Raw genomic sequence first — 25,749 nt, forward strand, 5'->3', positions numbered from 1 at the left:
AACTATAATCAGATAAGTCATACCATCTTGATGATAGTTAATTCATTCAACATTTATTGCACACTCACTCTGTCAGGCACTAAGAACACAGCAGTGAATAAAACACACAAAAATCTCTGCCCTGTTGGAACTTAAGCACAAAATAAATAAGTAAATATATATATCAATAATTGCTAAGGAGAGAAAGTAAAGCAAGAAGTGTTGGGAGGGCTTTCAGTTTTACAAAAATTGGCAAAGGTGGGCCTCTCTTCCAGGGAAAGAGAACAGCAAGCACAAAGGCCCTGAGGCAGGAACATGCCTGGTGTGTTCATGGAACAGTGAAGAGGCCAGTATGACAGGAGTTGAGTGAGCAAGGTGGAGAATAGTGAGAAAATATACCAGAGAGGCAATGGAAGCCAGATGACATCAGACCTTAGCAGTCACTGGGAACTTTAGCTTTTCTCTGAGTAACAGAGTTTTGAGCAGAGGCATGACAAGATCTGCTTTCTGTTTTATTAAGGTCATTCTGGTTGCCTGGTGACTTTGGACTGTGGGCAGGGGTGAGTTGGCAAGGGCAGAAGCATGGAGGTCAGTCAGGAGATTTGTTGCAAGAATCCAGGAAAGAGATGATGGTGGCTTCATCAGTGCACAGTGCACAGAGGAGATGTTGAGGAGAGTAGAAAGTACCGCTTATGGGAATTGCAGACAGATTGAATGAATGGTATGAGAGAGAAGAGTCATGGCTGTTCATCTGTCATATGCTATTCATTAGGGAGTTGGAAGAAAAGAGTTGCCATTTATGGGATGCAGAGAAGAGTGGGTCCCTTGTAGACATATTAAGTTTCAGGTGTCCCAGTGGTCCATGTGTTGAGGATGGAACAGTCTGGAATATAGGGAGAGATCTCCAGGCTGGAGATATCCATTTGGTTGAGATCACCAAAAGAATGACTACAAATAGAAAAGAGATCCAAGGATTAACCTTTGGGACACACAAGCATTATGAATTTGGAGGATAAAAAGGAGCCCACAGAAAGAAGCTAGGAGGAAACCTAGAGTGTGTGGGGCTGGAGGAGAGAGCTTCAGGAGGGAGAGAGCAAGTGACTGTGTCAAGTTCTGCTGACAGGATGAGTAAGATCAAGACCAAAAGTTAATCTTTGAATTTAGCAATGTGTGGAGGGTTTTGGCGAGCTGATCAAGAGAAGTTTCCTTGGAGGGGTGGAAGTGAAACCATGACTAACATGTGTCCACAAAAGAATGGAAGGGGAAAATTTGGAGACAGCAAATATAAATAGCACTTTCAAGGAGGTTCATGATAAAGGAAAAGAGAGAAAATGGGGTGATAAATTGAATAAGAAATTGGGTCAAGAAAGAATTCTTTCTGTTTAAGATGGGAGAAATAACTGCATGCTTTCATGCTACTAGAAATCATGTATTTGAGAGGCAAGATTGATGTTGTGGAAGAACAAAGAAGAATTTTTGGAGCAATGTCATTGAGTGATGAGAAAAGATTGACCACAGATTCCTCCCATTGCACAGACCGCCTGCCTGCAGCTGTGCCCATAGTTGCAGCCTTTCCCCTGGTGCGAAGGCCCTGGCCATGCTCCTAGCTAAGGCCAGCCCTTCACTTTGGGCACAGGACCCCATCTTCTCAGTCCTACTCAAGGACATTGTCCTGAAAAGAGATAAAATATAGTAAGCTTTAAAAATGAAAATGCACAAAATAATGCAATCTGTCAAAACTGTTTCTGTTTTCACTCATCTCTCAGAAGAATTAAACATCTAACTGCAGTAAATACATGCACAGCACTCAAGGTTGGGCATCTTGGACATTTTTCTTTGAGATGACAAAAATTGTATGAATAAAATTTTCATTCTTGCATTCATTAAGCATTTACTAATATCATCCCCATTTTATAGATGAGACAGTTGAGACAAAACAGTAACTTGTCTTAGGTGACAAGGCCAGTAAGAGAGAAAGCCAAGATTAAAATCTGAGCATACTTACTCTTTACCTGTATGTCGTGTTTATTCCTGGTATCTAAAGATAGAGGTTAGGAGACTGGCTGAGAAGACAGGTGGAGCTGGAAAGGAAAAGAAGGAACCAGGAAAATTGGGATGTGTACTGAAGTAGGGGGCTTCCTAGACTGTAGTTTTGTGCACTTTGGCTGCCAGTAGCCATGGATTTGAATCTTGGTACAACCATTTAAGAGCTGAGTGATCTTGAGCAGTTTACCAAACTCTTCTAGATTTGTTTCCACATTTTTCAAAATGAGGACAATATTATTTACCATGAACTGTGGGAGGACTAAGTGAGCCCACATGCATGAATACACAGTACAGTGGAAGTCTTTGTTTTTTATTTCATCTTACCTGTTTATTTTACCTTCCATTAATGGCAAGTAATATTTATTTTCCATTTATGACTGTGATATAAAAGTTCTCTATAGAATAAATATTTTAAACAGTGAGTCAATTTATGGAAATATAGGAGATTAAAATATTGTAGATAATATGCAAATTTGGCAAAAATTGAGAAGGTGGCACAAACATGATTGCAGTCTGCTACTTACCTAGTAGTTGTGGTGGACAGACCCTAAAATCTGTGATGCCTGCCTCCTCGTTGTCATGCCTTTGTATAATTCTCTCCCTTTGAGCTCAGGCAGGAACTGTGACCTTTAACCAATAGAATATTGCAAACGAAGTGGAATGTTACTTCTGTGATTATGTTATGGTACATAAGACCCTGTCCCAGCTAACTGGAGTTAGACTCTCCTTTGCTGGCTTTGAGGAAGTAAGCTACCATGTTGTGAGACAGTTGATGAAGAGGGCCACGTGCAAAGAAAAGTGGTCTGGTCTCTAGGAGCTGAGAGTGCCCCCAGTTGACTGCCGGCAAGAGAATAGGAACCTCAGTCCTACAACCACAAGGAGATGAATTATGCTGACAATTGAGGGAGCTTGGAGGCAGATCTTTCCTCAGCTGAGCCTCTGATGAGACTGAACCCTGGCCAAGACCTGTATTGCAGCCTGCTGAGACTCGGAAGCAGAGGACTCAGCTAGGCTCTGCCTGGATTTCTGATCTACAGAAACTGTGAGATCATTAATGTGTGTTGTTTTATACCCCTAAGTTTGTGGTCATTTGTTACGCAGCAATAGATAACTAATACCGTGGTTAAGGGTCTGGGGTCAGACATCGGAGTGCTCATTTGGTTCCACCATTGAAAGCTGTATGCCCTTGGGAGAGTTAGCTCATCTGCAAAGTGAGGCTAATAATGGGATCTATTTCCTGGGTTATTATGATAATTAAGTGAGATAATTCATAGCAAGTGTTTGTCTCTCTACCTGTCATATTGTAAGCATTTAATAAATCTTTATTATTACCATAATTATAATTATAGTTATTATGATATCATAACAACTAATACAGCACATTAACACTTTTACTTTTAAAACAGTTTTTCAAGGCTAACTTCTTGGAAAATTTTTCATACAGCTTACAAATCCCTTAAAATGTTACCATTAGGAATAGCAACATCAACTGACCATATATTGCTAATGTATATGCATTAATGAGAGTTAGGATTATCTTTAATGCTCTTGGAAGAGCTCAGAATACATTAGGTAATAAGTCTAGCATTGTCACAGTTCAAACACATATCTGCTTCCAGAAGATTTGGTTTTGGATTCATCAGGGAATGAAATTATAGGTCAACCCAGAACTAAAAAACTACTTCATTCCCCATCTTCGTCTCACTTTATCCCTATTCAAGGGAAAACTTCACAAAGATTTCCCTGTATAAGGATATATACCTCACCCAGATTATTCTCTGCCTTCATAAGCTTGCTGCCCATACTGTTCTCTTTTTCATCCCTGTTTATGTTCTACAACTTCATCCAGCTTGTTACTGTAGATGCCCTCTCAGGATCCAGAGCTCTGAGAATATTAGGAGAAAAGAACCAGGGACTTTTCCATTCCTTCACAATTAAAATCACAATCATGTGTCTAAAATAAATGAATGTCAGGACAAACTGAACTACTCAAATTCCTGTGCACTAATATTTTCTGGCCTCAGAAGAGAAACTCAGACCTTACTCCACTCAGTAATCTCCACTTTTTTATATGTTACACGTATTATTACCAAGGGTCTCAGGTTGGGGTGAAGACAAATGAGAACTGAGGACAGACCTAAGAAAAGAATGAAGAAAGCAGATTTTCTTCTGTACATCAAAGCCTGGAGATTACTTGAATGTCTGTCTTAATCCATTCAGGCTGCTATAACAAAATAGCATAGACTGGGTGGCTTATAAACAACAGACATGTATTTCTCACAGTTGAAGAGGCTGGAAGTCCACGATCAAGGTGCCTGTAGATGCAGTACCGTGCCTTGTGAGGGCCCACCCCCTGGTTCATAGATGGCGTCTTCTCACTGTGTCCTTACTTGGCAGAAGGGGCTAGGGAGCTCTCTGGGGTCTCTCATGAGGGCTCTGCTCTCATGACCTAATCACTTTGCAAAGGCCCCACCTCCTAATACCATTACCTTGGAAGTTAGGATTTCAACATAAGAATTTTAGGGGACACAAACATCCAGACCACAGCAGTGTCTTTCAGGAGTCATTGTTGATCTGTACTTGCAGTGGCCTTTTTTTTAGGGGGTGTCTTAGGTTGAATTTCTTTCCTAAGCAGAAGCAGAGACTGAGGTGAGGATTCTTGCTAAAGCTGTTGCTTGGTGGAGTGCTCTGAGGAGACGGGGGAGTAAAGGAGGTAAAAAGAGGGCAAAGGAGAAAAGCTAAGTCGAGAGTGTATTCTCTGATCCAGCAGGGAAGCTCTAGAGGACAGAGTGCACTACAGCTGGTTCACCTTTAAAGCTAGGATCCTTGTGTCCATCAGTCATTGTCTAGGTCTGTAGAGATGCTAGGAGGTGGAGGTGTTCCTATTTGCCTAAGGGTGATTTTCCAGCACTCAAGACAACTGGACTTCCTGGCTGGGCACCAGTCAGCATTCATTACCACTGATACCGAGAGATTGTAGTAGCGATGCTACCAAATCAGTGATTTTCAGACAGCCCACTTTGAGATCCCCCAAATAAGGGAATTCATGGGAGTCTTTGATGGGTGTGAAGAAAGAAAGAGCAGAGGCACACAGGCATTTATTCTGCTTTAATTTGCCCAATCTTTCCTCTAAGTTTAGGAGATTGCATCTTAAAGGCATGGATTCTGTGTGGCTAGTATAGTCACTTTGAGAGCAAAGACTGTATCTTACTGATTATTATATCTCAAAGATTTGCCCCAGTGCTTAGCTTATTGAATTTTGTGTTTGCTACAAAAGATTGTGAATAGCTTATTTCCATGGTGTGTCCGGATAACACCATTCAATTTAGTTTCAGAGTTTCTCAACCTCAGCACTATTGACATTTTGAGCTGGATAAGTCTTTGTTGTAGGGGCTGTTCTGTGCACTATGGGATGTTTAGCAGCATCGTTAGCCTTGCTACTAGTTCAAGTAGCACTTCCCTCCATGTTATGACAACCAAAAATGTCTTCAAGCATTGTCCTATGTCCCTGGGAGCATGGGGGGCAAAATCATCCCTAGTTGAGAACCACTTAGTTAGACCCTTTGATCCAGTGTTATGTATTTTGTTGCCATTTACTTGAAGTAGCTAGAAAAATTATAGGCACCTATTCCATTCTTTCATCCATGTGGACCAACTGATTTAAGTACCCTTGAATCAGAAAGAGACCTTACATTTGAGGGGAAGAATAGGGTAGGTTAAGATTGGCCTTTCAAGTAAGACAACTGGGATTTAGATCCACTTCCTACTTCATCACTTACTAAGTAAATAACCAGACAAGGCTATTAACCTCTGTGTGCCTCCATTTCTTTATTAAATGGCAGATAATTTCTATCTCATATGGCTGTTATGAGGATAAAATGAGTTAATACATTATAGCATGCTTAGAAAAGAGTCAGGCACTTATCAAGTGCTCAATGCATGGTTGTTGTTGGTATTCATAAAGAAGGGAGTGGCTTCAACCACTGGTTATCCTGTTTCCTGATCTGCAGTCAACTTTGTCACCTTTTGGACTGAAGGTCCCTGGCATGTGTCTAGGGAAAGCTGAAGGGAGCGGGTGGCCGGCAAGAGATACCAATGGTAAGCCGCACCTCATCAGCAGGACTCAGTCCTTTTTGGTGTCACCTCCCACTACCCTAAATCAGGCCGTTAAAATCCAGGGTCTTATTCTCACTGGTTCATATTAAGGCAGTTTCATCAAACTGGTGGTGAGGACGGGGCACTCTCTCTGCCTTACTTTTTCTGTCTCTCTCCCTCCCTCTCCCTTTTTCTCTCACTCTCTCTTCACTTAATTTTGCTATAATTTTTGAAACCCGTTTAAAGTTCTGAGGACCTAATTATTATTGCCTCAACTGCTGCTGCTTCTTTTGGAAGACAAAGTTTAATCAAAACATTTTTGCTGCCAGGTCAAAATGACCAGTACAAAGTTATCTTGAACGGATTTACTGAAAAGATTATTTTAAATCAATGTGTATTTCACATGACTCTTGGATATTCTTTTGCTCAAGACAGAACAATGTTAAGGAAAAAAACCACTGATTATACAAGGCACAGCTGAAGAACTGAGGGCATATCATGAACTATTGTTACCATCCCACAAGAAGAAACTTGGTTAATCTAAAAGATCTTCTTAGCGATCTAAATTGAACCTGTCTAATTATGAAACACAAATATTGTGTTTTATATCAGAATGCATCCCATAAAACACATTGTCATCATTTGTTACATACGACACGTGGGCGTCATATTGTTGCAGCTATGAAAGGAAATGATGTCCTTTCTTTATGGTGTTATTTTTGTTCCTATTCTTACTGTGTATCATAACATATGTTAAATTCTGAAAATTATGTAAAATGTATTAGGTATATGACACTAATTATTCATTAAAGGGATGGAGAGATTTCAAAACTTTGAAGTAGTCCGGAGAACTGTAAATGCATGGTCTCCTGCTTGTAATCCTTACAAGTGGAACCTTTGAAAAAGGTGAACTGTAAACTGAATTTTATTAACCAAGCCTGATATGCTTTAGTTGCAAAAGTGATGATGCAGCACTGTCCCTTGAGGCAGGGACCGAGGCTTAACTCACTTCCTGTTGTGTGTTAGGCATATTTTAAGAGCAATCAATGGTGTCTGAGGATTTCATTTCCAGATGGAGTCATTCTTCACTCATTCATCAAATATCTAATGAGTATCTACCATTATTGAGGGAGGAAGGGCATTAAATAAACAAATATGTCAGGTATGATGAGTGCAGAGGAGAAAATATGCAGGAATGCTGGGAGGGAGTCACTCTTTCCTTCCTTCCAGGAGTTCAAGGATAGTATGATAATGAGGGAACTAAGCACAGAGAGAAATTGGAGTTTGCATTCCTAAACCCAACTCTCTAAGGCAATTTAGAGTGTTCCCACTGTTGGGATTACCTTTCCCTTGAGTTTGCCCATGTGTGGGCTGGGATGAGAGTAGGAAGAATAAGTGGAACAACTGAATGGCGGGGGGGGGGGGGGCGGTAAATTAGAGGAGGGGGAACCAGCTGGGTTTGGCTGGGGGAGGGAGTGGGGAAGACTGGTGATTGCATCTAAACAACCTCTCCTGGGCACAGAGCAGAGACAAATCAAGTGTATGAGCAGGGCTGGGACCTCTGGGGAGACCTGGCCTGGTTGCAAACCCCTCCCTCTCTTGCTCTTTGCCATTCATCAGTTTAGCTTCCACCTCTTTTGGGCTTTCACACTTTTGTTTATATATGCACCAAAGTTTCTTCTTTGAAAGTCTTCTCTAGTGCTTGTAGCTGTTTGGCTCTTCTTTCTGGTGGGGTTCTGTCAGAAGACAAACCACTCTGGGTCTTCCAAGATGAAGAGTTTCATACAGAGGCTCATACCACTGCTGAAAAGGCTGGGGAGAGATGGGCAGGGAAGTCACCTCCAACTACTTTCTGAAGCAGCACGGCGTGGGTCCCCAGAGCTGGCCTGGAAGCCTCTAGGGATCTCAAGAATGTCTGACTTTGGCACAGATGATTCTCAAAAAAAACTTACCCAAAGCTGTCTCTAACTTATACAACTGTCTCTAACTACCTACCTGGGATGAGAAATAGCCTCCTCTTTTCCACCTCCCAGATTTCACCTGAGCACCCCTCATCTTCCCACATGGAAGAGGATTCTGGGAAATATAGTCCCAGCTTCTCCTTGGCAATGTGCAGAGGGGCTTCAGAAGGACTGGACAGAGATGCCAAACTGACAACAAACAATATAGGGCAGCCACCAGCCCTGCTTCTAACAGGTTTGACTGGCCACCTGTCCCTTCATTTAAGGCTATGCCAGCCCCCTCTCTGTCATACCCAAATGGTTTTACAGTTGTAAGTCATGAACCCTAATGTCGCCCCTCCAGGTGATGGTGGAATAGTTTTTTCTGGTGTTTCACATTGGCACGGCTGGGCAAATTGCCCGCAGTCACAGTACCTCCCCCACACCTTTGTTCTGATGCTAACACTAGGCAGTTCTCTTTCTTCAAAGCCGAGCTAAATTCATTGAGAACAAATCTTTAATTTGAGAGTGAAACAGTATTAGTCGCAAACCTGGAGGAAGAGACATCCATGTGTTTGTGATGCAGGGGAAAGGGGAAGAACAAAGGAAAGACCAGTTGAAAACTCCTTCCCCCACAACTGCCCACAAGAGGAATAAAAGAGGAAGGTTCCCTCTACCACTTCCAGCTCCTGTTATGCTAGAGTGTCAGTCGTCATGCACACATGTATCGAGTGTCTATTATATTCCAGGCACTGTGCCAGGCAGTAGAGAATCAAAAATGAAGTGTTCCAATTATCATTGCGTAACAACTCCAAAATGTGTGGCTTAAAACAATAGGCATTTATTTTACTCTCAAATCTGCAATTGGGTAGGGCTCAGCACAAACAGCATTTCTCTGCTCCATGGAGCATCAACTAGAGCAGCCCTTCTAGGGGTCTGGCAGACCCCCTTTCAAGATGGCTGACTCACATACCTGGAAAGTTGGTGCTGGCTGTCAGCTGGGGTTCATTTCCATGTTGGCTTCTCCACAGGCTTCTCTGAAGCTTCTCTGCCTCAGGCTTCCTCATGACACGGTGACTGGGTTCCAACAGAACAAGGTAGAAGTGCATTTTTATTACCTAGACCCAGAAGTGTTTCTTCTGCTGCACCCCATTGGCAGAGACAGTGTCAAAGGGAAGAGATAGAGATTCCACTTCTTGATGGAGATTGACAGGGTCCTACAAGATGTATGGGATGAAAGCTATTGTTGGGGCATCTTTGGAAAATACAACTTGCTACAATATGCTCAGTGTGTTTGAGGACTAGCAATGAAGACAGACGTAAAGCAGATGATTAGAATGTAGCCCCGAAAATTTTCCATGAAAGCACTAAGGGAACTTCAGACTCTACCTAGAGGTTTCAGGAAGTGACCTGGGTTTTGAAAGATTAAGAGGTATTTACCGAGCAGGAAATTAGAAGGGCGTGGCACTCCAGACAGGAAATAGTATGAGCAAAGGCACAACAACTTCTGATTGAGGCATCACGGCTCCTCTGTGCATCTCTGCTTCTCCAGTTGGAGTGGGAATCCCATGAGGACTGAAGGGTTTCCCCACAGAGCCTAGCATAGTGCCTGGCTCATCATTTTATCTTGACTTTCACATTGTTTATGTTCATTCAGCAATTTCCCATGAATATAATTTACATCAAATATAACTATTCTCCTAGGCCTTAATGACTGGACTGATACTAGCCAGATACATATTTTTTTAGTTATTTTTTCAAAGTGACCTAACCCAATATCATTGAGACTCTTTGCAACTAAATCCATCCCAGAGTACTTCTATTAAAATAGTCATCTTATTGCTGGATTTCTTTCAGGCCAATTGTTTTACTAAACCAACTATACCAGCTATTACCTGCGAACTTAACTAAGATCATGATGGTCTTCCAAGATGGTGTTTATTGCTCACTAGAGTTCTTTGTTTTCTGCCTCCATCCTCCATTCTTTTTCTACATATGTCGAAAATAAAAAGACCTTTACAGAAGGCTGGAAGTGGAGCAGGCAGAAGAATGAAATCGTACTGCATACAATTTTCCTTGACCTTAGCAGTCCAGTAGGTAGGAAAGAAAATTATACGCAGTGAGACCTCGTGTCCATTAGTGTTTCAGAAATGCATTATATCTCCTCTTGGGGCTTCTCCTCCTCCGCAGTCTGTAGGTTCCTTGGTTTAGCCAGGATATTATTTTGGATTGCACAGCAGTAAATCACTTTGGCATTCATTTGAGGCTGCCTTGATTCAGTTTATCAGACATTAATAAGTGTCTGTGGGTCTTCTGAAATCTAGTCCTTCATTCGGTGACTCATGGATAACACTGTATGTGTTATACTTGAGGTGTCCACTGATTGCTGGGCTCTTCCACCCTGTGCTTCTCTGTACAAACTCCAGTCAAATGAAAAACTGCTAGTCTTGAGTCTTCATGTCACATAGTGCTTCATTTGGTTGGCAAAACAAAGATAAGAAGTAATCAGCAAGTATGTATTGAATTTTAGTTTGTGATTTTCCTTTTTTTTTTTTTGTCTTTTTCTATTTATACTTAGCAAAGCTGTAGCTTAATCTCCCTTTAAAATGAAGTCTCTTTAGGGAAAGAGAATTCTAAGTAAACCCTGAAATAGTTGGAGCCCATACTTAGAACTGGAACTTGCTTTGAATGGGTTTAAATGTTCTAAAATGTCATTGGGAAGTATATTGAAAATGATAATGAGCCTGCTGATTAATTGTCCCAAACACTTTTTGACCATCATTTCGTTTTCCTTATTACTTAGCTTTGATTCCATAGTCCATCATTATGACTGCTTGTTTATGAGCACCTGAATCCTCTCAGTCTTTTGACTTATTTGCCTGGCAAAGCCTTGACCTTGATTAAATCCCTCTTTCTTTGTGTCTGCACCTGAGTGGGTTGAATGTTGCTGGGAAGATATACTGACTGGGTCACTTTGAATCATGATCACCATCTCAGGTGAGCACCAAAGAATGCCAGAAAGCCTAGTTGGTTTGCTCTCCCCCTCACCGTAACAATGAACTAACTTCTTTCCTCCTTCCCATCCTTTCCAAGCTTCCTTTCTTTGCCTCCTTATTTCTTTCATGTATTCATTTTTTTTCAATCATTCAATAAATATGTGGTACCTGGCACAATTCTAGGCACTTAGAATACATCAGTAAGCAAAACAAAGAGCCTCTATCTTGCAGTGCTCACATTCTAATGGGGAGATAGTGAACAACAAACATAAGTAAATGATATAGTATGTTAGAAGGTGATAAATGATATGGCAAAGGCAAAAGTAGAACAGAGTACGAAAGTACTGGGGATGAAGACTGAATAAGTGAGGGAGTTGGCCAACTGTTGTTTCACGTTTTCTGTCTCATCCCTCAACCATCACACCTCCTTGATCTGCAACTCCCGCCGCTACCACCATCACACAAAGGCTCTGCTGATAACCTTGCCTATCCTCAGAGAGAATAGAAGCCACTGAACAGGATCTTCTGTGATATCCCCACACTCTCTGCCTTCCCTCTGTTACTATGCATGAAGTGTTGCCGCTGTCCTGGGAGCCTTCCTATTATGTGCTGAATCTCTTCCCGTTTCACCTTCTCAAGGACTTTGCTCCTGTAATTGTCTCCTCTCTCCCTTGCATCATCAGTTTTTGCTCTCTACTCAATCATTGCAAACATGCTTCTGTAACTCATATCTTAAAAAGAAAACTCCCTTGACCCGCATATTCTCCTCCAATGATGGCCCCATTTCTCTTCACCATTTCACAGAAAAACGTCTTGAAAGATGTGTCTAGCATCACTGTCTCCATTTCCTCCCCTACCATTCTCTTTTCAAACGACTCAGTCTGAGCTTTCTCTCCAACCATTCCACAGAAACTGCTTTTATAAAGGTCAGCTATAGCCAAATCCAGTGGTCATGCCATCACTGTTATCTTACTGGCCTTGTCAGCAGCATTCCTGTACATGGTGGATCAGTCATTCCTTGAAACACGTTCTTCTCTTGGCTCTGGAGACTTTTTATGTTACCCTGGATTTCTCCCTTCCTCTTTGGCCCTTTCTCAACCTCCTTTGCTCACCATCCTCTTATATCTGATCTCCAAATATTAGAGCATCCTAAGACCTGGGTCTTCAGTCCCCTTTCCCTCTATATCTATCTCCCTGTGGTCTCATGCAGTTCCATGCAGATCTTTTTATAACTTCTACATGTCATTCAGGGCTTTGTCATATTAAAGGCTTAAGGCAAGAGGATTTACTTCTTAATCTCAGGACAGCAAGGGGAGGAAGAGGGAGGAGAGAAACTGTTTTTGTAGTTACCAGGAACCCAGCATTACAGAAGCTTCATCCAGACACCTCCTCTGTGGCAGTGAAAGGTGAATCACACACCAGTCTTTGAGGCTTCTGCTCACAACTGAATGGTGGGAGCTTACCATGTGGCTTCAGCCTACCACAGTGGGCCAGGAGGCTCAAACTTCCATATGCCCTGAAGGAGAGGAGAACCAGATGCCAAGGACTCACTAATGGCACCCATGAAGCAAGGTTTCAAATGCATTACCTAATATTATATGCTTATATATAATATTATCTAAGAATATATAATTATCTAATATTTTATATATATCTTAGTCCTGTAAAGTAGGCAAAGGAGTTATATGAGCATTATACCAGTGAGGAACTGATAAGAGTTGAAGTATAATCTATCAGCTACATTTCTCTGTTATCAAAAATCTTATGAGCCCCATTTCTTAACAGCTTTTTCATAACATTTAGGTAAAAAGCACTTTGTAAGATATACTGCTATGTGCACTTTTATTGCATCCTCTAATTTTGATCAGCATTCCACCAAGAGATAAATAAAATAGGCCTAGGAGGGATGTCATAACCTTTCCACACGCATTAAAAAGTATTTCCAAAGTTAAATTGCTTCTTTGCTGGCAGCAGGCACCCTGCTCATCTGTTCTTTATGGGTCATGCCTATGTCATGGCTGTTAATCACTGCAGTTTACTAAGGGCATAACGACATGTGGGTTATTGACTGGGTCATAACTGAATAGTTATCAGTGGGTTGGTCATTTGTGATAATATAAAGCGTAATTGTGATGATATAGTTGTCCCCAAGTTCAATTTGTCTAATGCATCATCTTGAAGGAAGAGGGACGTATTATGATGATCTGCAAGAAGTGAAAGGACTGTTGGCGTTGTGTAGATCAGAGCTGACGTTGCTTACTTCTGAGGAGAGATTTAGGACTTCACAGAGAAAGCATCCACAAGGGAGAATCTTCTCTCCTGTGCTCCCAGAAGACATTAGAACAACTTCATTTCATATTCATTATGTTATTTATAGTTAGTATAATAATTGCCCTGCTGAGGGGCTGGCCCCGTGGCTGAGTGGTTAAGTTCGCGCCCTCCGCTGCAGGCGGCCCAGTGTTTCATTGGTTCGAATCCTGGGCGCGGACATGGCACTGCTCATCAGACCACGCTGAGGCAGCGTCCCACATGCCACAACTAGAAGGACCCACAACGAAGAATATACAACTATGTACTGGGGGGCGTTGGGGAGAAAAAGGAAAAAATAAAATCTTTAAAAAAAAAAAAATTGCCCTGCTGAATTGTGAGTTCCCTGAGATCCAGGACCATGTCTTAGACTTCTCTGTGTCCCTAGGGGCCAATATAGTGCCTGGCATGTAGTTAAGATTACTTTAGGTGTTTGACTAATAAAATTGAATGACTTCATGATTGGTTATGTTGTAAGGAAGATAAGACATTTGCTTTACACATGGATCTACTGTGATCCTAAGTAAGTGAGGGAGGGAGGGTGTTCTATATCAGTGTGTATTAATTAGCACCACTCCTTAGATACAATCCCTCTTTCTGGTAGACTTGTAGACAAATGGGTCCATGTGACTAGTTATTTCTGTCCAACGGGCTGTGCACAGAAGTGACTGTGTCCCTGTGAGACTCTCTGAGCTCTGCCTTCCCTCTGGCACAGTGACCCATAATCTTGAATCACTGAGTCACTAAAATGTAGCATAAACAAGAAATAAACCTTTATCATAGCACCAGCCAATAGGTGTAATGTAATTTTAAATTTTCCAGTAGTTAAATATAAAAATTAAAAGAAACAGAATAAATTAATTTTAATGTTTTAGTTAATACAATATATCTAAATTATTATCATTTAAATGTGTAATCAATATAGAAATTGATAAGGTATTTTACATTGTTTTTTTCAGACATGGTAAGTCTTTAAAATCTAGTATATATTTTTTACAGACAGCATATCTCAATTTGTACTAGCTGTAGTTCAAGTTCTCAATAGCTACATGTGGCTAGTAGCTACCATATTGACAGTACAACTCTACCATTTTAAGTCACTGAAATTTGGGGTTATTTGTTGCTGCAGCATAACTTAGCTCATCCTGGCAGATACACCAAACTTTGGTTTTCTTCAGATATCCTGACGCAGTAAGTTTCCTAGGCTTGTTGTAAGTTTCCAGGGTTATGCAGATTAACCAAGAGCATGTTGCATCAGTGTTCACTTAATTGCAACACATGAAACCTCTGATGAAACATGAAAATTTGCACTTAGCTCTTCAGCACTGGACCTCCCTTGATAGTGGCTTAAAGGAGTATTTACTTGAGTTTCTCATAAATTTAAAACCATACTGAAATCTTTGTGGTAGCAAGAGGATGAATGTTTTCTGTCTAATAATAGTGTTTTAATAAAGTAATCAACAGCATGAGAAAGCTATTCATAGTCTAGATCCAAATATGTTCAAAAATTAATTTGGGAAACATCCTGAGTAATATCCTGAGTTCTGAGAGTACAGCTGTGAAGAAGCTGTACAGTCTCTTAGAGACAACAGTGAAATATATCATTACAGAATTAATTAATTGAAATATGACCTGTATTAGTTTTATATTGCTGCATAAGAGGTTATCTCAAACTTAGAGGCTTAAAACAATCTATGTTTATGATCTCATAGTTTCTGTGAGTCGGGAGTCTGGGTTCAACTCAACTGAGTCTTCCAATTGGGATCCTATAAGGCTGCATCTGGTGTCAGTCAGGCTGCATTCCCTGTTGGAGTTCAAGGTCCTTTCACACAGTTACTGGCAGAGTTTAGTTCCTTCTGGTTGTTGGACTGAGGTCCCCATTTTCTTGCTGGCTGCCAACCAGGCACTGCTCTCAGCTCCCAGAGGCCACTCAAGATTCCTTGCCCTCATAGGCCCTCTCTCAACATGGTAGCTTACTTCTTCAAAGTCAGCAGGAGAATCTCTCTGAACTCAAGATTCTCTTATAAGGACTCACCTGATTAGTTTGGGCCAACTCAAAATAATCTCCCTTTTGATTAACTCAAAGTCAACAAATTAGCAACCCAATCACAGGGGTGATATCCCTTCATATTCACAGGTTTGTACACTGGGCAGGTGGCAATCTTGGGGGCTGTGTTAGAATTCTGCTTGCCATATAACATGAGACCTGGCACAGCAAGATTTATTAGGCAGAGAAAACAGCATGTGAGAAAATCCTGAGACTGTCAGGAGTTGGGCAATTTGGAAAGAAGAAAAAAGAAGGCCCATGTGACTGGAACCCAGAGAAAGGAAAAGTGGCACAAGATAAGGGAGTGGCCAGGTCATGCATTGGCCACTTTAGTGATTTTCCAGAGAGCTGTGGAAAACCATGGATCACATGCATTTTTAAAGGTGTCTCTGATGTCAGTGAGAATACACAAAGCAAGAACAAATTGGAGGGAGCCCAGCTATGAGGCTATTGCAGTCTTTAAGGATATAGATGGTGGTGGCTTAAAGGAGAATGGCGGCAGTGAAAACGGAGAGAAGTAGACTGATTTGAGAACAATGTAAGAGGTAGAATCAATAAGACATTGTGATTAATTGGATGTGGGGTAAGGAAAAAAGGAGAGATCAAAGGTAACTCCTGGACTTGAGCAACTGGGTAGATAGTTGTGCATTTTCCTGAGCCTGGGGGCACTGAGAAGAAGAGCAGTTTTGCCAGAGAAGCAGGTCCATTTTAGACATGTGGAGTCTGGTGTGCCGATGAGACAACTGAGGGCAGATATCATGTTGGCCATTGGCTATGCTGATCTGAAACTTGGAAGTAGGGTCTGGGCTGAAGATATGCATCTGGGAAACATCAGACAATAGGTGACATCTAAAGCCTTTGGGAAGGAATGAGATCAACCAGGGAGAACAGAAAGATGAGAATACAGCCCGAGTGGAGTCCTCAGGGAACCTGATTTGAAGATCTACTAGAGAGGGTGACCATTTCATATACCTATTTTCTGTCACTGATGCTACTGTCATCTTTAAGGAATGAACACTGTGACCATCTAGGAATATACAGTACCTCATAGACTTCTCTCCACCAGGGCACAGTGTGTTTGAGTGTATGTGTGTGTGTGAGAGAGTTGTGAGGAGAGGATTGCATCAGCATCGGTTGAAGAGCTTTTTTAAACCACAGTCACAAATCCTGATGTGTCCCTAAGGAAAGCAAGAATGAAAAACACACACATGCAAATCTTTTTAGAGACATATGCCCTTAGAGAAAACCGAAGCTCAGAAAAGTGCAAGTCATTTGCCCAGTGACATGCAGCTGGTTAGATGGCAGCCCCACTGAGAAGAGATGAAATTGCTCAGTGATTACCTTGAGCCTTTAACCCTCCAGAAATGTGCATTTCTTCATCAGTTTCAGTGACTAGATTCCAGATCTACCAAGAAATTCTAGTGTCAGCTATGGGTTAGCAGAATGTCCACCAAGCATTCAGTAATGATGGGAGGGAGAAGGAAATTCTTACTTACTGAACCACCTATGATACAACAACCATGTCAGCTTCAGAACAACCCTGCAAGGTGGGTATTGTTATCCCCATTTTACAAATGAGGAAACTGAGGCTCATGAACTAAGTAACGTGCCCAGCAACACACAGGTAGTGAGTGGCAAAACCAGGCATCAGGTTTGTTTTACTACTGACCTTACATTCATCTTAGATGTTTAGAGGGAATTGAATGCACTGCACTTTAGATTCCAGTATGTAACTAAGAATTTTTGGAAAAAGTAAAATGGCAATGGATTGAATCCATGAGGAAATACTTTCAGGTTAGCCCCAGCTTTCCCAGTGGAGCAGCAGGTATGAAGCCCAACTGCCTTGGTGAGAATTGGGACCCCCCTCCTTACTCACTGTGTGGTCTTCGTGCTTCAGTTCCTCATCTGCAACAAATTGGGATAATAATGATGCCTGCCTCATAGGGCTGATGTGAAGGTTAGATTATTTAACGTAGGTGAAAGCACTAAATTCTACCCAGCATGCAGTAAGCACTATGTAACTGCTCCTGCCTCTACCACTACTATTTTTGTTCTCCAGAGGCGTATCTGAGTTCCTAATTGGAAATTAATATCTCCTTTTTGCCCATGAATTTTAGGGGTTTGCTTTGTTTTTCTAACAGTGTAGTTATGAGAAAGTGATATCCAGGTAGTTGCCTAAGGTGTACAGATCTGATGCAAGCGGCTACCCTGATTTCACCCCTTGTGCTCAATAAATTGAAATGTCTGGCATATTTGTGCCTTAGGGCCTTGTCCTTTGACTCTTCTCACTGCCTGGAATGCTCTATCCCTGGATAATGGAACAGCTTTCTTCAACACCTTCTTCAGGTTTCTGCTCAAATGTCGTCTTATTAAAAGGCCTGTCCACACCTCTCTATCTAAAATAGCATCTCCTTCTCAACATTACTTTCTATTTCCTTACCCGTCTTTGCACTTCTTCAAAGCACTCCATCAGAAATATTATATATGTTTGTTGAGGGTCTGTGTCCCCAGTAGAACTTGAACTCCATGAGGGCAGGAATTCCATCTGTTTTGTTCACAGTTGTACTCGCAGCAGCTAGGAGGCACATAGTAGGCCCTCAATGAGGTGTGTGGAATACATGCATGGGTGAGTGAACGATGCTAAATTACAATTCACACAGTAAGACTCACAGTCATCTGCAAAGACCATGATTTCCAGGTTTACTTCCACTGAGCAAGTTTGGAACAAACTGATTCATTCCAGGCCCTCCTTCTGCAGGTGAGGAAAGTGAGGGCAGAGAGCAAGAGCCCAGGATCCAAATCTAAGGTCCAGCCAGAGACAGGGCCAGGACTGGGCACTCTTCCACATGCTCTCACAGGCTATTCCAATCTATGCCTCAAAACAGCCCTAAGAGCATGGATGTTAGCTCAGGGCCAGTCTTCCTCAGCAAAAAGAGAAGGATTGGCAGCAGATGTTGGCTCAGGGCTGATCTTCCTTAAAAAAAAAAAAAAAAAGACCAGCCCTAGAAGTTTGCTGCAGGGGGTCATGTTATCTCCATGTGGTCAGTGCAGAGACTGACAGAGAAGTGAAGTGACTTTCGCGAGCTCACAAGAAGGAGCTGTGACAGGACGTGGCCCATGCCTTCTTTCCACCACACAGCAGCACACAGTCAGCTGTTGGCCCATGGTCACCTTTCAAGTCAAATCAAGGATGCTTCTAGATACTTGTGTGAAGTATCCAGGCCTACGTCTCCTTTAGTCTTCTCTGCTCTGATAAAGTTCCATCCAGCTCTTTTAGGACAGTTTTCTACAAAGTTAAAGAAAGGATTTGGGGTCATCTTTTGAGCTCAGGTGGCCTTTTTAACTTCAACAGCCTCTTGTTGGGACCCAGGACTTCTTAGGGTACCTGACTAACCTAGACCCACAGGGGGAGTATTTCCATACAGACCTCTGTTTCATTCCCCATCTCCTCCCCACCTGTTCCATGTCGCTATTTGGCACAAATGTAACCCCCATGTATACTTTTTGTCTTAGGTGAAACCAGAATCAAATGAGCTTGCAAGTGAGAGAGAGGCAGGTTCCTTCCAGCCAGGTGCTCACTCTGTAATATCTGAGGAGAGGAACATTGTTCCGTTCTCAAATGCAGCTGCCTTTCCTAGTCCCTTTAAGTAAATACCTCTCCATTCCTAACATTGTCATTATACTTTTATGGCCAAAATTTGCAAACCAGGTGAGAAGAAAGCAATCTTTTGTTCTTCAGTCAAAGCTTTAACTTTTAAAAATATTTTCAGATGATTTTGATGAATCCTGTACCTTTTTCTTTACCATTGGAAGAGCATTTTTAATGCAAAAGGAACTAAGTACTTTGCATGCATTAAATCTTGTAGTCCTCAGAAGAAATCTGAAGTCAGTGCTGACGTTTTTCCCATGACACAGGTGAGAGAATTGAGGCTTATAGAGATTAAATAGCTTGCTCAAGGTCACCAGCTACTAAGTAGCACATCTGACACTTGAACCTAATTCCAAAGCTGGGACTTTTAACCACTACACCATGTGGTTTCTCCACTTGATGTAGAAAGAAAGGTTGCATATCCTTGAACTTGTTTATCTCTTGTTTTGCAATTCTACTCAAATTCCACATGCACTTCTAGGTGGCCCCAATCTGTGGTCAGGGGAACCCGCAGATGCAGAACCTGTGGATGTGGAACGCAGACTAACGGCTGGAACTTTGAACGTCTGCAGATTTTGGTATCTACAGGGGTCCTAGAACCAATGCCTCTCCTGGTACTGAGAGACAAACCCACAGTATTTTATCTCTATGGCTGGGGTATTAGTGTCACAGGCAGAAATGGTTTCTCTTTATTTTTTTTATAGCCCATGGTACCTCAGAGCTAGTTGTCTTATTATAACACAAATGACCTTTTCCCAGCACAAGGCAAGAGGTTAATATATGTGTAATAAACATTTGATGAAAGATTTGGTTAATCATTTGTTTAAAATTATTTTCCTTTCTCCTGCTACCTTTTAAGAAGTACCACCATCCTGTTTCAATATAACTCAATAAAAATGGACTTGAAATGAAAATAAACTGATAAAAATTTCCCAGAATAAGGTTGCTATGGTAAACATGATTTCTAGTATATTTCCTTTATGGGTGCACACACAGACACATACATCTGCATGCGACTCTGTACAGGATCATGATCTCATTCAGACAAACATAGGCGTAAAATGAAACATAATTGCAATGAGATTTTTTCTTTGAAATCAGCATATGTGTGTATAATGAGGGCCTAGAGGTAGAGGGGAGGCCAATTTGCATGTCCACCTCAGGAGTTCCGGGAGATTGCCTGGAGTTTTTGTTGCCTGAGAATCCTTGGGAGAAGTGTGGAGCACTGTAGCCTGGGACTGGGAACCTCAAGTGCAGAGCAGAGACTTGAGCCACTTCTGACCTCTTGACAAGGCGCTCTGAAGGGGCTGACAACTCTCCCCAGCATCGGTGAGGGGACTCATGTGTGGGCTTCTTTCTTTGCTGACGGTCTGCATGTGGCAGGGAGGTGCACTTGGGAGGGAAACATGGCTTGGAACCCAGGTGCCCTCCTTGAACTCAGCCCTGACTCCTCAGGAGAGCCAGCTGGAACATGGAAGTTCCCAGCTTCCCTTCAGGGAACAAGCTGACCACTTTTAGAAACAATTCCACCTCAACTCTGCATCAGCATCAGGATGAGGGCCAACGGCAGTGTCAGCAGGCAAAAGGGAGGCAACAGCAGGGATGGGACAAGTGGCACTGCTGAATGAGGCCCACCCCAGGCAGCAGCCCAGGGGTAGCTGTGGGAAAGGTTGCCTGAGCTGTCCCTGGCTTATCTCACACAACTCATCAACTCATCCTTCTGGAAGCCCATTCCTCTTGGTTTCCGCTTTGTCCCTCTCTTTGTTTCTTGCCCACGTCTCTGGTGGCTCCTTCTCAGTCTCCTTGATGGTTGCTCTCTCCTCTTTCAAACCTCTAAGTGTTAGCATGCTCCAGGGTTCGGTCTTTACCACTTCCCAATACTCTTTCCTTAGGTGACTTCATCAAGTTCTATACTTTTAAACATCAACTACATACCTGCCATTCTCAAATTAATAAGTTCCACCCTTCGGGGATCCAGACTTACATATCCATTTGCCTACTTAAAACTTCTATGTAACTATCTCCCAGGTACATCAAAGGTGCATGTCCCAAAATAAACAACCATCTTCTCCCCGACTCTTCTCTAACTCAACGTGTGGTACTACCATCTGTCTGGTTTTCCAGGCAAAACAACCTGCTTATTATTCTAGACACTGGATTTTTTTCTCACTCTCCTCATTTGATTAATCCCAAATCCCTTCAAATCTACCTCCAAATAGATCTCAAATCTGTCCATTTCTGTCCTTCTCGCCACGTCCACCTTCTGATTCCAGCTGCCATCTTATCTTACCTGTCCCGCTGGAATAACTTTCCTATTGAACTTCCCAGTCCTGCACTCCCCCTAGGATGTTCTCCACAGGGCATTCCGAGTGCACTTTCTAAAACAAGCAGTCCCATCGCCGCTCTGCCTTTAACCCACTAGGGACTTCCCATTGTCCTTACAGAATAAAATTCAAACTCCTTAGCACATTGTACCTGGCCCAGCATGGTCTGTCTCCAGCCCTCCTCTCTGGCCACAGCTCAGATAACTCTCCCTACCTCACACTTTACACTGTCCAATCACCTGAACCTTTCATTTCCTTATGCAATCTCTGGGTCCTTTTACTTGCTGTTCCCTCTGCTTGGCATGCTTTTCACTAGGCTTCTCCCATGGCTAACACCTTCTCATCTTTTGGATCTCAGGTTACGTGTCACTCCTCAGAGATGAACCAGCTGATCTAAAGCAAGTGCCCCCAGTTCTTCTCTCTCCCACAGCACTACATTATTTCCCTTTCTACCACTTTTCATAATTTTAAATCATGTTTATTTGTTGTTTAATGTCTGTTTCCTACTCTAGACTATGAATTCTGTCTGCTGTGTCTACTGTCTATATCCAGCACCTAGTAGAGTATCTGATATGAGGTAGTCACTTAATGAATGTCCGTTGAATGAATGAATGTCCTTAAAGGAACGTGTAGGAGACCCTGGGGACCAAGGAGGGACAGGAGACAGGAATTGGGGGCTTGACTCTCACTGTTTCTTCTGGTCGAGCCTTGTAGTCAAAGGCTGAAGACTCCTTCCCAGATATCACTTCCTTTTTTGTTGCCTTCTCAGGTTGTAGCTTGGATGAGTAGGAGTACTGTGTTCTTCCCACCACCACCAATATGGTGTGGCCCTTCCTGAAGATAATGATAATATGTTTTAGATGTACTATGAGCATCTTACCTGTATCATGCCATTTAATATAATTCAATAGATATTGCTATCATTTCCCATTTTGCAGTTGAACAAACTGAGGCACAGAGAGGTTAAATAGCTTGTCCAAGACTACAGAGCTGGTAAAAGATAGACATATGAATATGAATATGTGTAGTCCAACCTCAGAGTCTGCATACCTAACTAACCTCTGTGGTTCAGCTACCCATGTGGCTCTGTACCCATACTCTCTCCCAGAGTGACCTCATCCAATCTTGTGGACTTAAATATTGTCTGTATCCTGGCCACACTTACTTTGTATCTCTGGCCCGGACTGCTACCCTGAGCTCCAGACTCATTTATCTAACTACCCACAAGACATCTTCTAATGGGCATTTTGAACCTAACATTTCCAAAACTGAGTTCATGATCTGCTGCCATGACCCCACTCCTGACCCTATTTGTCCCTCAGAGTCCCCTTCTCAGCAGTGGTGTCAGGGGTCATGTGATGTAGAGATGTATACATACATAGATATGTCTTTGAGAGATGAATTGCTTGGATCAGATAACGGCATGCTATTTCTTCTTTTCCTTACTTATTCCTTACCTCGCCTCCCGTTACTCAATTGTGACATACCAAGGCAAGGACTACAATTTATATATCTTTGCATTCCTAGCATCTAGCACATGGAAGGTGTTTAATATGTTCTTGTTGAATGAAGCAAAGAAAGAAGGAATGTTTTTTGTGAATCTTATCTATTTCTAATCCAGGAAGTCTTCATGCTACTTCTTAATTTCTCCAGTCATTCTTCTGAGGATATTTTTCCAAACTCTAAATGGCCATTTTTCTCCTCCCCAAGGTTCTAACCTAAGGGATTTTTATTGCAGTATATTAATGAAACAACTCTATGTTTTTAAAAAAATTATTTTCATTTCTCTTCACTTTGGCACTTGCACACTTAGATTTATGTGGAAGGGAATACTTACTAATGAGGAAAAACCTATTTAGAAACAGTAGCATAATCATTCAGCAGTAAAGCAAAGAGTGAAATATGAGCCATATAATTAGCAATCATCTGTCTCACATTTATTTTTCTGGGCTGAAGTTCAGTTCCTCCTTGAAAAACTGTATGTAAATAGTAAGCCCCATCTACACACAGAAACACACACATGCACACAGAGGACCTGTGAATAGACGTTCATCATCATTCAAGGGAATTCAGTTAACATTTTTCTCATGATGATCAAGATTACTTTGAGTAGTTCCAAATCAAATCTCAGTTCATTAGTAGTTTTACTCTTTTTGTTGCTTTGTTTTCTAAACTATGAAATTCTTTTCAGATTAGTTTGTATAAACTGGTAAAGGAACAATTCTGAGCTTATGCATCTTCCCTGCATGTACAAAGCCACGGGTTTATTTAAGCCTCAGAGTTTATTAGATAAAATTGACAAAGAAGTCAAGGGTTGTGAGTGTGGACTCAGCTCTGTCGGGTAAACGTTCAGTTTGGCTTGAGTGGCTTCACCTGTTCTCTCTCTCTCTCTCTCTCTCCTCTAAGAAATTGAAGGAAAGCCTCTCTCACAAGGTTCTTGTGGGAATAAAATGAGGTAATATGTGAAAATGTTTCCAAAATTACAAAGCACTAAAAAAAATAAAATAAAATGATGGTTTTATAATTTTATTATAATTGAAATAATAAGAAAAATGAAGTTATTTTTATCATGCCAAATGAATCAAAGCAGCTGCACTTTTATGCAGAAAATGTTGAAACCCACTTGAGAATTTTAGTTGACTCAGTATTTGTTCAGATGATGAGCTTGGCTTTTCCACACATAGAAGCCTGGCATTTAAAATGTGCCCTAAGAGGAATATATTATTGTGTTCTCCTTAATGTTTTCATCCATTCATGGGGATCTCCAAAATGATTTTTCTTTGTCTAGACTGTACATTTTCTGTAAAACTAGCAATTACAGTGATTTCGTGGAGAGAGTATACTCTGAGATTATATTTTGCTCTGACTCAAAGTTTTTCTGGTTCTGTGATTCAGTCAGATTCTGTGAATCAGTCACATTCCAGTACTGTTTTCCTTATTGCACAGTTTTACTTCTTCTCTCTTAGGAAGATGAGAGAAGAAACAACAGTGAGTATAGAACCTTGTAGGAAAGCTAGGTGAATATAAAGAATTCCTATTATCACAATTAAACTTTCTAAGTGAGGAAGATGCATAACTTTCCCAGACTCTGAACTGTATCTTTAATATAAAAAAACACCAATTTTTAGGAAATATAGTCTTTCTTCTGCTTTATAACTTGGAGAACTATACTATATTTCAATAGCAAGTGGCAGTCTTTTCCAGACCACAGAAATGCTCGACTGATAAGCTGTGAGACCATTTCACATCAAGGCATCAGTGCGTCCTCAGACATGAATGGGACAGGATGGAGTTTGCATGTGTGTGTGCGTGCTGTGTTTCTCTATGTTCTGTATGGACGTTGCCACCCGTGAGCTCATTCACATGCTTCCTGACTACTTAGCTCTAAGCACCCAGTGGAGGGAGGACTGAATATAATAGGTTATTAAATAGAAAACCAGTTTGTGCAAAGACACACAGCACTGGCCATCACATCTTCAGTGCTTACTGACTTGTCTGTTCCCTGGTTGGAGGGTGTCTCATTTGCAGTAACCTGCTATACTGGCTTCAAGAGTCACTTCATTGACAGTCCCTTCCTGCTTCACAGGACTCACAGCTTTCGCCTGGGCCAGGACTAAATGTTCGCATTTCACTAACCATCTTCATGAATTAGACAAATATTGGTTGTGCTTCCTCTGTACCAGGCACTGTGCTAGGCCCAGAGAATTCGACCAAGAATTACAGAAACGTTCCTTGTTCTCAGGGGGCTTATAGTCAGGGGTCTGCTTGTCCCACGCTGGAATATAAAACCTCACTTCTGCCTGAATTGCCAGAAAGTTTGATTTTTCAGACCACTATCAGAACCTTGGCTCTCCTCCCCATGGGAAATTCAGCATCACCCGGGTCCCTGAGAACATTGCAGTTGACACTAGTTTGATTTTCATAATATCTTGAGGAGTTCTTATGAATTAAGTACAATATTTATAAACCCAGCAGTAAGACCCTGAATGAAAATATGAGAAATGAATTACAATTGTGTATCATCTGCAATTTAAGAACAATTTCCTATAGTGCATATTTACCCCAGCTTGAGCATTAAGTTGAGTTTCTGTTTTTGTCAGCTGTGTAAAAATATTTGTTTATAAATACTATTATGAGGAGAGTTAGCCACAAAGGCCTAACATGTCTTTAACTATAAAATTTTAGATCAACCTTCTTAAACTATAAAAATTTCAATGGTGTGCTGTCCAGAATGACATTGTATGAGAAAGATATGGATAAATAATTGGCCATTTTGCTAATTTAAATTGGTTTGGCTCACTGTTTTCTCATTTTTCTTCTACCTCCTTCCACATCCCAGTCCTCCCCGTGGGAAATGACTTGCGTA

General features: G+C 41.6%; 1 protein-coding gene across 4 annotated transcripts in view; it reads left to right on the forward strand.

Moving 5' to 3' along the window:
* The window catches only part of ANO4 (anoctamin 4), a 380,754-nt gene that overhangs the window by 218,310 nt on the left and 136,695 nt on the right, over nucleotides 1-25,749 (forward strand). The window lies entirely within an intron of this gene.

The sequence above is a fragment of the Equus asinus genome, chromosome 4 (assembly GCF_041296235.1).
Source record: "Equus asinus isolate D_3611 breed Donkey chromosome 4, EquAss-T2T_v2, whole genome shotgun sequence".
NCBI classification, from domain to species: Eukaryota; Metazoa; Chordata; class Mammalia; order Perissodactyla; family Equidae; genus Equus; species Equus asinus.